The 14,202-nt window shown below is 35.7% G+C and overlaps 1 protein-coding gene across 7 annotated transcripts in view; it reads right to left on the bottom strand.

Annotated features, from left to right (window-relative positions):
- PCDH15 (protocadherin related 15) overlaps positions 1-14,202 on the bottom strand; it is a 1,524,279-nt gene that overhangs the window by 468,808 nt on the left and 1,041,269 nt on the right. Inside the window, exon 1 of one of the 7 annotated variants that reach the window (XM_054690673.1) lies at positions 2,574-2,588. The exons of the other annotated variants lie outside the window; for them this stretch is intronic. The gene's annotated coding sequence lies outside the window, so the exon portion shown is untranslated. Of the gene's footprint in view, positions 1-2,573; positions 2,589-14,202 lie in introns of those variants that run through there. 7 annotated transcript variants of the gene reach the window in all.

Here is a 14,202-nt window from a genome sequence, read left to right as displayed (position 1 = left end):
GCTCCTTAAGATCTAAAATCAAAGTACTGGATTTGAATTATAACTCTATTATTCACAAGCGATGTGATCCTGAGAAGGTTACTTACTCTCTATGTACAATAGAAATGTATTTAAAATGGATTCAATGAATTCTGACCTATGGCCAATGCACCATCCTATCAGTTTTCAATGAGTTCAGTTAACCAAAACTGATATTTTTTTCAGAGATGGTACTAAGAAATAACATTATTTCCTACAACATGTATTTGTAATTTAAGAAGGGGTATAATGGTTTACATTTATCCTAATTTGATTTTCTTAAAAGATAGGTACAAGTAGTACTCAAAGGAAAGTCTGAGATATTAAACTGGAAAAAAGGAAAAGAGAAGTGATAGACAAGAAACAGAATAGAAAAAAAAAATCTAAACAGTTATTTTAGTATTTCTATGTGAGTCTGTCACATGGTCTTATGTACTTCTGTTGTCATCTATTTTTTTTCTTTTTGATGATATAGTGATATTTAACACTATTTACTATTTCTTAATATAAACAAAACAAGAAAATAATTGATCTAAGTACTTTTACCAAATTGTTCATCAAACATGGACAGAATATATAATTATATTCATATTTATTTTGAAATAATACTATCACAAATATTAATAAGCTTTAAATACAATTTCCCTTTAGTATTCTAAGTCCTAATAAATGCTACTCTTTCTTTTTTAAATATCAAGTACAACATAAATTTTAGATTTAAATGCAAAATAAATATTTAAAAACTTTTACCAGGCTAGAACTGTGCTACAAGCAATATTTTGTCAATTCATTTTCTCAAACACTACTGGATGCACATGTACACACACTACTTATTGAAGAAACATTTCTGATGTTGTTCTATAGATAGTCAAGATAATACTTTGAGGGGAAAAACAGAAATTGAATTAAGGTGGGATACACATTGTTTGGGTGGTATAGATATAACTTTATTCTTTATAGTGAGTGGTGGATATATAAGATTGACTATTATTTTCATGGTTTGCAGTCAAACTGTGTGTGTACATAAATATGTATCTAACACATTAATAGCGGATGTGCAGCTTCAATTTTCTTTATAATACTTTGTCACACAAATTTCTCTCAAATTCTTTTGACTTTTTCAATATAGAGCCAGTACTTTTACTTGTAGTTCTATTTTTTATTTCCTTCATTTGCATTTGCTTTTAGATTATTATGTGGGGCTTATAGGACGGATGTTTAAACTATGTTAATTAACTCACACTTTTATTTGCTTGAACTACTTTGCTCAACTCACTTTTGTAGGTTCAGAAATTTAGATGTGAATTCCTGTTTTACAGAATGAATGTTTCCCAAAAACTTAATTACTAAAGTCAAGATATTCTATTTATTTCCCATCTAATACAACAGATTTGTATTCCTATAACTACTACAAAACACCACAATTATTTATCTTCTATCCCAATTCCCCTTACACAGGATTTCACTAAAAATAGCTTTAATGTGCTGAAACAATCAGTGAAAAGTGGCAATTGGGACCTGGATAAAGAAAGAATAGTAAAAACAGATGAGAGAGCAGGAGTGCAGATTTTTACCATAAGGAACTGAGTAAAAGGAATTTGAGATTGAATAATGAAGAAAAGCATTCCTACAGCTATTTAAATGGAGAGAAAGGACATGTGTTTAGAAGAAACCAAGAGTCTGACCCTGTAGTTATTCTTCTGGGACACCATAAGAATATAGGGTAGGGCCTCCCTGGTGGCACAAGGGGTTAAGATGCAACCTTTGAAGCTGTCCGCAGCCACTGCAGCATGATTTTGATCCCCGGCCGGCCAGAGAGCAACCCACATGGCACAGCAGACCTCTCCTTACTTGCCTGCTGCTCCCCTAAGCAGTGTATTTCAGTCAATCTACCAGTTCTGTTCCCCACTCTGTCTCTGGTGAATCCTCTCACCCACCACACCTCTGGCCTGTGCCCAGCTCTTGTATGCAAAAATAAATAAATCTTTAAAAAATAAAAATAAACACAGGGTATAGATCAAACAGTGTTGTAAAATAAAATAAATTAAATCCAACATAGAAGGAATCTACTCAATTGATATGCATGTTATTTACATAAGAATTTTCCACAAAACAATGGGTGGTAGGTATGCAGAAAGTAATTAGAAGTTAAGGAGTGAAATTAATACATGCATAGTGTTACTTTCATGATATATTTACTTAATGCATTGTCATAATATTTTATTTCATAAAATACAAAACTAAAAAAAATGTTCTTCATACATTGCTTTCTTATCTTCTTTCATTGAACTTCATTTTACTACATGAGAAAAGCCAAGAAAATTTCCTTTAAGCTGAAAACTAAAGGGGAATTTCCAGAAGATTTGGGGGCAATGGTTTTTCTGGCAGAGCCAAAAGTTAGTGTAAATATCCTAAGGCAAGGATACTCTTGAGGAGCAAAGCAAAAATAATTTTGTTAGAGAAAAGTGATTTGGGAGTAGAGTTGCAAGTAATAACATCTTATTTTTTATTTCTTTTTTTGCCCGACCCCACTAACATGGCTGGTTTTTACTTACAAACAGAGAAAATGGCTGCTTTACTCCGCCCTTAGGTCCTTGCAACTTCCCTTTGGGGATCCTGGGATTTGTAGTTCCTTGTGTCTTGATGGAGTGGGGAGGTGGCATCCACAAAGCCTGTATGGAATTAGCTTCACTTTTTGCCACCATTTCCATGGTGTTAAAGATCAAAAGTATGGATGCTGGGGTACAGTCTCAGATGAAAATTTTTTTCTCAGGGTTCCCATTGGAAAGCAAACCAGTCTCTCCAGGTATTGTCCATTGTGGACAGCAAAAGTCCTTTATTTTTGGGAAATAGTTTATCAGTCCAAGCCAAAAGAAAAAAAAAAAAATATCTGGAGGCATTAGCTAAAACAAAACAGCAAAGAAATCAAATCACAGGAAAAATATTAAAATTGATTCAACTCATGCAAAAAGTTTCTCTCAACCTTGATCCCAAATTGTTTCAACAACGTAGCAAAAGTTTGCAAAACAAATTAACTTTTTTTTTTTTTAAGGATTTATTTATTTATTTATACAAGCACTGGGTACAATCAGAAGAAAGGGAGGATGAGAGAATCCACCAGAGCCAGAGTGAGGAACAGAACAGGCAGACAGACGAAATACACTGCTGAGGGGAGCAACGGGTGCGGCAGGAGAGGTCTGCACACCATGTGGGACCCTCGCCAGTGGCCGGGGATTGAACTGGCACTGTAGAGGCTGAGGACAGCTTCACAGCCCAGTGCTCAACCGCTGCGCCATCAGGGGAGGCCCAATCAAATCTACCTTTAATCCACATTACCTATTTTTGCATAAAATCACAGGGCAGAATAACTAAACAGTAATTTAAGCTGGCTTTGTTGGAATACTCCATGAAGGATCAGAGCAAACTCTTGACATCTGGTTCATGTAGGCTTCAAGAACAAAGTTGGCCTCATCAGACTCCACCTGGGCTTCCTCTTCTCGAGGGTACCAGGGCTTTTTCTTTTTCCGGGTTGTCCAGTCCTGCCCATGGAGGCAGCTTCCTCACCTCCCTTGGAGGCCTCTGGAACCTACGGACAAATCAACAGATTTTCCTCTTCTTGGTTCAGCTGTTTCAACTTCCTAGAACTACACTCAAAGCCACACAATGAAACTCATGTCCAATTGTTTTAGTTTAGCAGACAAAATCTGTATGAAGTTATGAAAAAAGAGACTCTGACATAAGTAGTAAAAAAATTACTACCACTATTTTCATGCTGTGCTGGTATCAAGGGGAGAGAAAATGTGTAAAAAAATTAGCTTTAGGGCCTCCTCTGGTGGTGCAGGCAGTTGAGAGCCATACTGTGAAGCTGTCTGCAGCCTCTGCAGCGCCGGTTAGATCCTGGATGGCCTGCGAGGGTCCCACATGGAGCAGCAGACCTCTCCTGCCTCGCCCGCTGGTCCCCTCAGCAGTGTATTTCATCAGTCTGCCTGTTTTGTTCCCCGCTCTGTCTCTGGTGAATCCTCTCACCCTCCCATGCATCTGGCCTGTACCCCAGTTCTTTTATAAATAAATAAATAAATCTTAAAAAAATAAAACAGAAAACAAACAAGTTACCTTTACTGGAGAAAAAAATACAATATTGCTGCAGATCCTGTTCTCTCAAAACAAGAAAACTTTATAGATTCAGAACACAATGTAAAAACAAAAAAAAAATAACGGTTTTATGTCAAAGAAAACCTAGTAAAAATCAGGTGTATTTCCAGGTCTGTTCAGTTTTTTGTAGGAAATTTTTACTCTCAACAGTTCCATCAAAAGGAATCTGTTGAGGCCTTTTCTCCCTGTTTTCTTCAGAAACCATTTCTGTACTCTACAATATTGCAAGACAATAATCACCATTGACAATTTACATACATATCAGGTATTGAGAGCTTGTATACACGTTTTAGAAAATCAATGTGAACATTTCTGTACATGTCAAAGTGTTACCCTTTTCCCAAGCGACAATGCTGCCCTTCTAGTTTTACTTTACTAGGTAAGCCAAATAAGACAAATTCATCTAATACCTTTCCCAAGAGGAAAGGGAAAAATCTTGTGGAGTGTCTCAGTAGCTCGACTGAGGCGCCACAAAATTTCCTTCTATCAACCAAATGACAGACTACCAAATTTTTACTTGAATTTAGACTTCTGGGAAGCTTTGCCGTAAATATTAGAAAACACCAGGAACAACAACATTTGATTTCTTTGAAGGCACTGGCTTAGTTCAGTATTACAATGTTGACAATCAAAACATAACCTTCATTTTTTTATTTTTTCTTTTCCTTCTGGCTTGACTTTTTCTTTCATTTTTTTTTTATTTTTTTAATTTTTTACATCATTGTTCATTTCTAAACAGCATTCGCTTACCCCCACCCCACAGGTGTAGTCCCCATAGAATTTCCTACACCAATGCACCTATATATAAGACATCAGTGTAAAAAATATAATAACAGTACAAAACACAACAAAGCAAAAACGGACAATTATAAATCAGAGACATCCTGCAGGGGAGGAGGAGGGAGAGGGATCAGAGGGAGGGAGAGGCACAGGGCACTGTGGCAAGTAATAACATCTTAAATGGTTCCTGGGGAAGGTCACAATAGGGAGTGTGGCTAATATTTTAAGTGAATGAGTTGGTAGATGGTTTTATGAAGAGGAGTAATACGACTTGATTTCTTTTCTTTTTTTTTTTTAAGATTTATTTATACAAGAACCGGGGTACAGGACAGATGTAGGGGTGGGTGAGAGGATTCACCAGAGACAGATTGGGGAACAGAGCAGGCAGACTGACTGAAGTACACTGCTGAGGGGAGCAGTGGGCAAGACAGTAGAGGTCTGCCCCGACATGTGGGTTGTTCCGCGGCAGGCAGGGATTGAACTGGCACTGCAGAGGCTGCTGACAGCTTCACAGTACAGAGCTCAACCGCCTGCTCCACCAGGGAGGCCCTTGATTTATTTTCTTTAGTGATCCTTTTGATTACTCCATATACTAGAGAATATAGAGCACCAGAAATGAAAGCAAAGAGAGACAGTAAGGGACTACCACACATTTATAAGCAACATTGACTTAGACACCAACAGTAGTAGCAGATGAAGACAAGAGTCAGTACTAAGAACAGTAGACAGGATTGCCTAACATTCTCAGCATAAAAGGAAAATAAGTGTTTATTTCCCTAACAATATTACTACATAAATATTTTACATGAATATTTCTTATGTACCACCAGTGGAACATAAGTATGCTTCTGTTTATTTGCCAATAAAAACATATAAACATGATGATAGACATGGGGTCTAATAGACATTTGAATGTATCTCCATTTGACTTGGAACACCACATAAAATTGTGACAACAATGCTTCTTATGCTGAATTATTACTTAACCTATGATTTGCTACATTTTTGCCATAAAAAAGTAAAAATGAAAATCACATTGTCATATGAATAGATGCAGAGAAAATGTTCACAATATTCAGCATCTAATTATGATTTAAAAAGTAAAAAGATGGCGGTAAAAGAAAAATACCTTAATATAATAAAATTTATCATTTTACATGATAAATGCACAGCAAACATTGTAGTTAATGTTAAAAAACTAAAATATTTCTGCTTACAATCAAATACAGGATAATGAAGTTCACTTTCACTACTACCTTCTACATAGTATTGGAAGTCCTAGCTACAGCAATTAAGCAAGACAAATATATAAAAAGAATCCAAATTGGGAAAGAAATAAAACTATCATTAATTGCAGGCGAAAGGATACTATACATAGACAACCCTAAAGATTCCACTAAAAACTATTAGAAACAATAAATCAGTACAAAAAAAATGTGACAGGTGAAAAAATCAGCATATGCAAGTCTGTTGTATTCCTTTATAAAAACAATGAACCAAAAGAGAAAGAAAGAAATAATTTCATTTACTGGCACATCGAAAGAACTAAGTACATAGGAATAAACTCAACACAGGAGGTAAAAGACCTGCACAAAAAAACTGTAAGACATTATCAAAAAATATAGAAGACACAAAGAAATGAAAGTATATTCTGTACTCATGGACTGGAAGAATTAACACTGTTAAAATGGCCATCATACCCAAAACAGTGTAAAGATGCAATGTAACCTTGATCAAAATTTCAATGTCATCTTCAAATAAACAGAATACATATGACTAAAATGTTATAGAACCCTTAAGCTAAAACAGTCATGACAAGAAAGAATGGAGATATCACATCTATACTTCAAGCTCTACTACAAGTTTCAGTAAATAAGCATTATGGCATTGGAATAAAAGACACATGGACCAATGGAATAGAATTAAGATCCCAGAAATACATCTGCAGTATATGGACATAAGTCTATGACAAAGGAGCAAAAAATATACAATGATAAATGAATGTCTTGTCAACAAGTCTTGTTTGGGGCCTCCCTGGTGGCACAAGTGGTTAAGACACAACCTATGAAGCTGTCTGCAGCCACTTCAGCACGAGTTCGATTCTTGGCCAGGGAGGTGACCCACATGGTGCAGCAGACGTCTCCTGACTCTCCTGCTGCTCCCCTCAGCAGTGTATTTCAGTAACTCTTAACTGTTCTGTTCCTCAGTCTGTCTCTGGTGAATCCTCTCACCCCCAAGATGTCTGGCCTATACCCCAGTTCTTGTATGCATAAATAAATTATCTAAATCTGAAAACAACTAATACAATTTAATAATAAAAAAAGCCAAACTATTCAAACATGGGCAGATCTAAATATATAGGTCTCTAAAAGACCTACAGAGGACCAAGATGTGCTTGAAAAAAATACACATTATCACTTATCACGAGGGAAATGTAAATCAAAACCACAATGAAATACTAACCCATATTTGCTGCTAGCCTGTGACTCAGAGATACAAAAGGATCCCCCTCTCCACACACACGCACACAAACTTGCACATCGTGAAGGGATCAACCTATGTGCACATGAAGGCAATGCAGACCCAGGTATAAAAGATCTTCAATGGAATTAGTGTATATATAGAATTAGTGCATAAAGTAGGATATCCAATAGCACAGGATTGCAAGTGGCACTAGGGCAACCCCAACACATCTACCCCCACATGTCTACCATTTATGTAAAAACATGCAGGGGTCATTTAAAAACCATTTTTGTAACAGTAATATTTAATTTTATTTTCTCTATTCTCTATCACTATAAAACAGGCAATAGATATAATGCCTTGTATTTTGAAATGCAAGTAATACAATAAACTGAAGTTGCTTTACACTTTACTGGTCAAGTTTTATTTATTGGTTCTTAAAAACAATGTTGAATTTGATTGCACAGACTATCTACCCCAAACACCTTGTGTATCAAATCATCATCTTAGTCCAAGATCAGTCTTGTGCAAATTTATTCTCTAGGACAATTTTGAAGTTATCAATAACTAAGAGGATCTCTTCACACAAAAGAATTATGTCACAGTTTTCTTCAATGTTTTACCCAGTTAGGTCAAAGATAGACAAATTATCCATTTTGTTGGCTATAGGAATCAATTGGACTTGGTTAGGATGCTCTTTGTTAATACAGAACTCTTTTTTTTTTTTAAGATTTGTTTATTTATACAAGTACAGGGTACAGTCAGATGTGCGGGAGGGTGAGAGAATTCACCGAGCCAGAGTGGGGAGCAGAATAGGCAGAAGGACCGAAGTACACTGCTGAGGGGAGCAGCAGGGGGAGGCAGGAGAGGTTTGTGCGCCATGTGGGACCCTCCTCTGGTGGCCGGGGAGCAGTCGGGATGGAACTGGCGCTGCAGAGGCTGCAGGCAGCTTCACAACCCAACGCTCAACCACTGTGCCACCGAGGAGGCCCAATACAGAACTCTTGAGAATGTTTTTAGCAGGAAAAAAAACTGATGTGAATAATTAAAAGTAGTTGTAATTTGTGCATTGGATCTAGAAAAGGGATTTGGGTAGAAACAATATATGTATTAATTTGCCATACATATGCTTTTTAAAATATATTCCCTTCTCTTTTTAAAACTCTTTAAGTGGTCTCAATGACTAAAATTAATTATGAAATCTTAACCACAGACTAACAGTCCTTGAGTAACTAATACAATCTTTCTCCTTTCCTACTTCAGTTCCATCTCAATTCTATATATCCCTTGGCCTGCCAGCTATACCTTGTCAGAGGATTTGTACATATTCCAGTCTTTCACCATAATTCCATCTGCCTGGAATTTGCTTTAGACACTATTCTTCCAGCTAATTTTTCCTTTTTTTCAATCTCAGCTAAAATGTTCCTTCCTTAAGGCAGTTTTGTTACATGAACCAGATGAGGTTAGGTCTCGTTGCATCTCTGGGACATCTCTGCATTGTAATAGTCATTATGTTCATTGAATATATCCTAAGCTATAAAGAACAGGTGCCAATTCCCAACCAATATCTACTGAAAGCCTAAAGGATTCTTTATTGTAGATCTCTACTCTAGATTTCAATAATGCTGAGTAACATACTTTTTTTTTTTTTTTTTTGCTATTTAACTTGAGGCAAGCTAGAAAATAAAAATAGGATCTTCATAGTGACCCAAGAGATTAAGCATAGCACTGTGAAGCTATCCACAGCCTCTATTGCACAAGTTCGATCCCCAGCTGGCCAGGGAGCTGACCCACATGGCCCAATGGACCTCTCCTGACTCTCTCTCTGCTCCCTTATGCAGTGTATTTCAGTCAATCTGCCTGTTCCGTTCCCCAGTCTATCTCTGGTGAATACTCTTATCCCCTGCACCTCTGGCCTGTACCCCAGTTCTTGCATGCATAAATAAATCTTTTAAAAATACAAATAAATTGACACAAAGCAGAAAGGGAGTATTAAAATTAGACGTAGCAATGAAAAAGAAAGTCCGTCATGAAAATAAATCAGAATACAAACAAAAAGAACACACTTCATGATTAATAAGTGACTTTTTGGTGGTTGTTGATTTTTTCCCCAATTTAATAGTTAAGTCACCCTGGTTTATTATAAAGTTAGATATTATAACAAAATAAAATGCAGATACACTTATGTACAATATTTTCTGGTGTAATGGTCAGGAAAATACTTTATTAATAAAAAATAAAAATCTAAATAAAAAGTGGAACACACAAAAACCAATAACTTAGCAACATGGTTCTCAGAAATATTAATGTTAGAGCACATAAACCAGTAACAAATAATTTGAGAAGTTTTAATCTGGGGGCCATTATGACTCTGGAAATTATTAAGGATTCATTAATATTTCAAGCACATAAAGTAGTTAATTTAATTGATTTTATGTTATTTCACCTTTAATTCTAGTTCTGAGTTTCTTTAACATATACACCTAATATGCTACAATGAAAAGGAAAGCTTACATATACTTTGCTTCTCATACATAAGTGAAGGTCTATTAAGGTCCTCATACTATTTTTGGTATCCACCCCCAACATTTTGAAGACTATATAGCCTATTAAAAAATATGATTCAGGGGCCTCTCCAGTGGCACAGCGGTTGAGCGCTGGGTTGCGAAGCTGCCCGCAGCCTCTGCAGTGCCTGTTCGATCCCCGGCTGCTCCCCGGCCACCAGAGGAGGGTCCTACATGGCCTGCAGACCTCTCCCGCTGCCCACTGCTCCCCTCAGCAGTGTACTTCGGTCCTTCTGCCTGCTCTGCTCCCCGCTCTGGCTCCGGTGAATTCTCTCACCCTCCTGTGCTTCTGACTGTACCCAGTGTTTGTATAAATAAATAAATAAAATTTAAAAAAAAAGTTTAAAAAAAATATTATTCTGGGCCTCCCCGGTGGCGCAGCGGTTGAGCGCTGGGTTGCGAAGCTGCCCGCGGCCTCTGCGGCGCCGGTTCGATCCCCGGCTGCTCCCCGGCCACCGGAGGAGGGTCCCACATGGCGTGCAGACCTCTCCTGCTGCCCGCTGCTCCCCTCAGCAGTGTACTTCGGTCCTTCTGCCTGCTCTGCTCCCCGCTCTGGCTCTGGTGAATTCTCTCACCCTCCCGTGCTTCTGACTGTGCCCAGTGCATGTATAAACAAAACAAACAAACAAACCAGCAAACAAATAAATAAAGCATGCCTCTATAAAAAAAAAAAAATATTATTCTAACTTTCATTCTGTGGAATAAAGAAAGTGTGGAATAAAGAAAGTCTAATAATTTAAGCTATTAAACAAATTACATACCTTTATTTCTGTTTCAACTATCCCTAAATCTGGTTTTTACTAGAAGACTTGGCTACCACTTGATCCACAGAATAAGGTCATTAAAAGTGGACCAAACAACAATTAAGTCCTGATTTAAGAAGTGAGATATATAGGTAAGTCCTCTTCTTTTTCCTACCTAGATTTATGGCTTCCAAGTTGAGAAGCTTTTTCAAAAATCTCACATTTTTTATCAACAATCTCACATTTGGAATAAGATCCTTCTCTTTCTCCAGGTTAGAGAGTGAACATTGCTACATATATCCTGCAGAGTTAATAGACATCCAAAGCAAAGGATCTAGGAACTGCTAAATGAGAAGGGTAGTAAATAGCATATCAAGAATATTCAGGCAAGATGAAGAAAATCATCTGTAGGTTATGTTGCGTATGACCATTTATCTCTCAGACTAGATTGCAGTTTGTGAGGGCCACTCCACACTCCATGTGGAGTGACATGAACCACTGCTTTACTGTGAAATACATTAATCTAATCCCTTAAGAAATTTAGTTGTTTTAAACAAATTTCTCATTAGTCCATAAAACAGGTTTTTAATTGTTGCCTTGAATTAAAATCAACTTCAAAATGCCTGATATTGAAGACAAGGGGGAAAAAAAAACAGCAATAAACTTAAATTCTAAACTTGACATCTCTGGCAACTTTATTATTAGCTGTTTCAAAATAAGTGGCCAACAAATGACTTCTGTTTATGTAGAAAGGAAGGAAAACTGATGTAATTAATGTTTTAGTTGCTAACTAATATCTTTTATTACCACAAATGCATATTTTCCCTTAGTCTGTACATTTCATGACATCTTTTTATGAACACTTACCCAAAGACATAAACTATCTCAGAGCTTATTGGATTTAATGGTGCGGCAAGCTATAGCTGAGAGTGTTTCATTGGTCAACATTTACATTGATTCCTATTTATAAAATCTTCCTCATATAAATGTTGGTTTTATTGTCTAAAGATGACAATGGGATAGTACTATTATTGCTAATAATAAAAAAATAGCATTTGACATTCACTGGGTATAAACTCCACACTGATACTGTTGTAAGAAATTTATATGTATTAACTCGGTCTGTAATCAAAAAGAGATCTATTATTCACCCCAATCTATTATTTAATATGTTTCAGATGAGCATAATGAGCCACATGAAACCAAAGAAAGTAAACAATTATTTTTATAAAGTACTTATTTAGCCTATGTTGGTTATCTATCTAGAACATTGCAAAGACATGTGTCATATCTTTCCCTTCTCTTGTCCATCACAGTATGAAAAGGCAGGGACTCAGAATTCTTTTCAACATAGAGATTCAAATAAATGTCTATGTATGAGAGTAGTCTTATAAGGTAAAATTCAATAAGGCTGATTTAGTTATGTATTCCTTTTTAAAAAATATTGATTCTATCGTCAGTGCCCTAGTATGTAAAAAACTGAATCTTAAAAAGGGCTCTTCCTCACATGATGATTGGAAACAGCTTGACTTCTGGGCTATCAAAGAAATAATGGAAATATTTCTGAACAGACACAGAAATGACATGCCCCAAATAGTGACTATCAGAAGACGGTTCATGGGAAAAACCAATACTTAAAAATCAACAAGAATACACACACACACTCACTATAAATCTGTTTCTTACTCTTAGATTTGTGTTTGTTTAGTGTCATTTCTTGCTAAGCATACCCTGGGAAGAATGGTAACCTGTCTGGTGTTGAAATTTTAGAAAAATTAAAAAGATTAGGTAACATATCTAAGTAGAGTGCATGTAATTGATATAATTTTCATCAGTCTATATCTTTACCTAATTAGGAATATCCACTAAGTCTATATCTCTATGTCTGTTAAAAAATTACAGGATCTATTAGAAACCTAGCAAAACAGATTTTTGAAAAAAATGCATTATTGTTTTATAATCTCAAATAGTATATTTACTGAATCAATATACAAGTAGGTAATAAAATAACACATGAGTATGTGAATTAAATATATTGCCTTGTTCAAACATGTTCTATCACTTATTATCTAAAAATATGTTTTGATTCCAGACTGACTCCTTACTCTTACTAAGTGAACAGAGGCCACTCATGACTTTTTGTCCAGTTTCAGAGTAACAACACAGCTACACAGTATAAAGTAGTCAGCAGAACATGAAGCAATTAAGACTGGCTGCTTGTTTTATAAGATGGTGTATTTGAGGAAAAATCAAGAATATTTGTCCTTGTCTAGCACTGATAAATATGCCATCAGTTCCAAAACCTAGTGTAAATAAGTCATATTTTGGTTATGGTTATTATGTAAATTCTTATATAAAGGTATTTCTCTTTCTTTTCCTTCTGAGTTTAATTTCTCAAATGTTCAGTTCCAACGTGCTTTTAGAATTGTAATTTGCTCTGTGCTCCATTTCTTGTGCACACCAGCTATATAGTTTCGCCCTCCCTGACATATTGAAATTAATTTGAAGTAAAGATCATGACGGAAGGCAACTGACAGAGGTTTCGGAATGAGTAGAAAAGAAAAAAATGCTTAACAATTTTCATTTTGCAAAATCCTATATGCATTATGTCAACTGTTTTTAAGAGCTTTGATAATCTGATAAAGACTAATGCTTTCCCATGCATTAGAATTACACATACAAAAAGACAAAAAAAATAAGTACCTTAAGGTTACTCAGTATAAGTAGAATAGGCAGCAAGGTTTTGTAGATTGGTCTCTTTCCTTCACCAAACTTAAGAAACAGCCAACAAGCATTAAAAAAAAAACAAAAAACAAAAAAAAACAAAACAAAACAAAACAAAAAAAAACATGCTTCTTTTATCTTTACTTTTGAAGGAAAACTGTTTATGCTTAATCCTACTGTTGAAAAAAAAATCTTATTTTGAATTGTTTTCTCTCTTTATTCTTCAACTAACTCAGATCTCAGTCTGCAGTGCCAATTCTCATTTTTTTTATCATACTTCTGTGGACTGTGTGCAAAATTTTACTGAACTTTGTCTTATTATAATTCTTCCAAGGCAATTCCTGATATAGTTATTTGATGAAAAGACAACAGAGGGAAGATAAATTAATAAAACTACAGAGAATTAGGACATCACCTCCATTAGTATAATTTGGACCTCCTTGTAAGTAACATAATCTCATCTAGGATAGAAGCAAATTTCTTTAACAAAATTAGAAACAACAATCAAGTTCTATATTTATCTCCTTGATTCAACAGAATAACTAAAAAACTCACTTATGTTTTGGGGTACTTATCTCCCAAAGCACACAGTTCAATTTTGTAAGTCATAATATTGTAGTAACAAACCACAAATAGATGCTATTTGTGCAATGACAGTTACACAATTGTCAGACAGGTGTAATACCTCAATACTGAAAATAAGTATCATTTGAGAGGAAAGAATTGACAATTTGTTTTAGCTTGCAGCAACAAATTAA

The sequence above is a fragment of the Talpa occidentalis genome, unplaced genomic scaffold (assembly GCF_014898055.3).
Source record: "Talpa occidentalis isolate TD23 unplaced genomic scaffold, MPIMG_talOcc4v2.1 talOcc4.8, whole genome shotgun sequence".
Taxonomy (NCBI): Eukaryota; Metazoa; Chordata; class Mammalia; order Eulipotyphla; family Talpidae; genus Talpa; species Talpa occidentalis.
This window is presented reverse-complemented; position numbering and strand designations above follow the sequence as displayed.